Source organism: Lygodium microphyllum, chromosome 29 (genome assembly GCF_053477565.2).
Source record: "Lygodium microphyllum isolate KBCC chromosome 29, Lygodium_microphyllum_v1.1.10, whole genome shotgun sequence".
NCBI classification, from domain to species: domain Eukaryota; kingdom Viridiplantae; phylum Streptophyta; class Polypodiopsida; order Schizaeales; family Lygodiaceae; genus Lygodium; species Lygodium microphyllum.
In genome coordinates this window covers 95,030,802-95,034,456 of record NC_141163.1, presented here as the reverse complement: position 1 = coordinate 95,034,456, position 3,655 = coordinate 95,030,802, and the positions used below count along the sequence as shown (strand labels likewise).

At 40.1% G+C, this 3,655-nt stretch overlaps 1 pseudogene; it reads left to right on the top strand.

Moving 5' to 3' along the window:
• Positions 1–2,306: 2,306 nt before the first annotated feature.
• Positions 2,307–2,820, top strand: LOC148010930 (uncharacterized; annotated as a pseudogene).
• The last annotated feature ends 835 nt before the right edge of the window (positions 2,821–3,655 follow it).

The window sequence follows — 3,655 nt, the reverse complement described above, 5'->3', positions numbered from 1 at the left end:
CAGCTACTTCTTCCACTTCCTTCAGCTCTTTTGCACTTGTATTCACCTCTTTCCAAGGCTAGAAAACTTTCCCAAAGTCACACATACATTCCACAGAACACTTACAGAACAGTCTACAGAACAGTACCAGAACAGTTACAGTACAGAACAGAACAGAAACAGAACAGAATAGAAACTCTACAGAAGACCTACAGAAGGTTACAGAAGGTCATCAAAACCACATAACCCACTCTCAAATCATTCCAAACTCTCACAAACCATTCACTAAGCTTTCACAATATCTCAATCTTCATCAATCAATACTCCATCCCTCACAGAAGACAATCAGATCAAAACAGACCAAAACAGAACAAAACAAAAGGTATACAGAACCATTCAGAACCTATCAGAACATCACAGAACCATCAACAAACATCATGATCTTCCAAAACACAATCATTATCATCCAAAACACTCTCAAACCACTTCCAAACTAATCAATCATCCCATAAAATCAACCATTCAGCTCTCAAAAACAACAAAAATCAGCTAAAAAACAAGTCATTTCAACACTCAACAGTCATTTCACCAGAGGATGCCTTTGAGATTGCCGATGCAAGGATTGAGGTCAATGGAGGAGGGCTTGAAGTCATTAGCAGGCGAGGGGAGCCTAGGGCCACACATGGCCAAGAGGGTGCCGTTATAGGACAATTTGATGTCACGACACACCTTGGAGAAGTTGTAAACGGTGTGCTTGTAAGTTGTGTGCCCTAAAGAATCCCCGCTTGGTGTTGCAAAGGCTGCACACTGTAGCATGCCATTCACATTGTCCAACCTCTTGCTCAGGTGGATGGCTGCTCCGACCCACCCTAGTTGGGGCTGACGTGCTGGTTGCTACATGTGGCTATCATCCCCATGCTCTCCTCTACCTCCACCAGTGCGAGGTTATTGCACGACATCTGAGCAAAGTCGTTGGTGGACCAGTCGCTGAACTCTGTTGGAGGGGATCAATCAACAGAAACATGTCTATGTAGTGATTGACACCATATGGTCTTATCTTTTCGTTTTGCAACCTGGATGTATGTTGATGAAATACGCAAACTATGAGGAAATTCAAGAATACTTTTACAGTCATCCTCGGGAGAGTCGGATTGAGGCGATTGTGACTAACAGAGTTAGATATTACCAAATAGGTAAGTATTCTATGAATACCACTGAAAAATATGCAATTCTAACTCACAGAGAGGATGTACACATACTTGGGGAGTTGCTAGCACATTGAAAAATTTATAGCAAAGAGCTATGAGAACCTTGACAGGCATATCTGCTCGGGTAAGTTACTCATGAATATATGTGTGCATCACGTGGGTTCAAAATAAGGGATTTTTAAAATACCATTTTATACACTTTTTACATACAAAAGGGTGTAATATAAAGAGGTTATTTACATATTGAATAGAAAAGGATTATATTTTATTCAAGAAACATTCACAAATAAGGATATTTATAAAAAGGCCTTAAATGCACGTGATGTAGAGGATATACATAGAGTAACTTCCTCGAGCATATCTATCAAAAAATGGGATGTGGTTGTTGCAATAAGAGGCTTGTGTGCCACAATCAAAGATGCACACCTACTATAGGAGGAACAACTACCATAAAGAAGAAGAGGACTGGAATCTACTCTCTATAGATGCAACTGCTACATGTGCTATAGAGACATAATCATGGCCACAACAGGGGTTGCATGCTAAAAACTACAGGTTGTGGGCTAGATTGTGGTGATGTTTGGATGTGGATTGAGAAATCAAATGATGTATGCCTAGAAGAGGCTTTGTATAAGAGAGATGACAAAAGTTGTATGCTCCAAAAGCTCTAGGAAAAGATATCTAGAATCCCATAAGCACAGAGAAGAAAGTGGTGCTATCCAAAAATCTATATAACCATGTACTTGACACTCATTCATAATGGAATGGAACTTTCAATTTGAGTCACTCAAGATTGTATTTATGAGTCCAAGCTAATCTATCTTGGAACCTAATTCACTTGAGTTACAATCTCTTCTCTTTATCATGTATCGTGTGTTTGATTTATGTCCACCATAGCTCATCTAGTTCTAGGTCTATGATTCTCAACATGGTATCAGAGCCATGGCTGAGCTAGGTAGCTAGTGGTGTAGTTTCTTCATGAATGGATCATAGGTCTTCTTACTTCTCAAGTTCCTCTTAGCTCAACTACTATCGTCCTAAACTTCTATCATGTAGTCCAATATAGGACCCAGGTCATGATTCTAATGAGCTAGGGCAAACAGCTGGTTGGCTGTCAATATGGGAACAAACCCCAAAACAACTATCCATATTGGTGGCTTAGAAGAAAATGTCACAAAATCTATTTTGCATGCTACATTCATTCCTTTTGGTGACATCAAGGACCTTACAATCCCCTTGGATCAATCTACACAAAAGTATAGAGGCTTTGGATATGCTACATACTTGGAGAAAGAAGATGTTGCTGCAGCCATGGACAATATGCACAACGATGAACTCTATGGGAGAGTTTTTGACAGTAAACTATGCCCAACCCATAAGAATAAAGGGTGGTGAGCAAGGATGGGCATCTCAGCCAATTTGGGCAAATGCAGATACTTGGTTTGAACGGCAGTAGCAGGAAGCAGAGATGCAGTAGCTTTAGGCAGAGCATATAGCCAAAGCACGCGCTACTAAGGAGGAGAAAAAGAAATTACTTCAGGAAACTGGAGAGGAAACAGGAGAAAAGAAAGCCTAAGATGGCCCAATGGCTAGGGAAAAAGCAGCTCTTGAAGAAAAAATCTTGACTACTTGAAAAGCATAACATCTGGAGCTTTCGATGTTGGCACAAGATTGCATCAAACTATATCTTTCAGCTGTGAATCTGTAGTGACAAATGCCCTACGAACAAAAAATGGCACATATGATTGAACAGAGAAAGGGGGAGGGATTTGGATCAATTGTATGGTGGTCCCCCAGCGATCGCCAACAAGAAGAGGAAGAAGCAGAGAGCAAAGCAGACCCATCTTTGCTTTCATGGCGCCCTCCTCTCAAGCATAAGGAGAGATTCTCTTTCAGAGAGGCAAAGTAGGAAAGGAACCTGCAGAAGATTTGACACAAGTCAACATGGTAGAAATCAGATTCAACGTTCTAGTATGTTTCATGGTAGCAGGTCGACATCAGATTCATTTCCTAATCCAAGCTTTCAAACGAAAAGAAAACCTAAGGGTTGAACCTTACTACCTTTGAAGGCTCATTCACACTTGAGTTTTTGCTTCCTTATCACCCATGTTCACACCTTGCCTTAATAAAAAGGTCACTGCATATTTAAAGTGCTTCTCAAATTAAAGATAACACACATACATTATATGTTTCAACATTTATTAGCATTGTGTGCTTTATCAATAACTCTAAAGCATCTTGTAAATTGGGATTAGACATTGCCCGAGTATACTCGTGGTAAGACCTTCCCATATCCCAAAATCGAAATGATTTGCTTATATCAAGTGATGTACCTATAAAGCACAAAGATCATGTCAAGAAGTCTGGAGCAAAAAGCATGTACCATGCATCAACAAAAGGGATAAAGAGCACAACTGAAGACAAATAAATCTTACACCATGAAGACCAAAATGCCAGAAGATCAAACA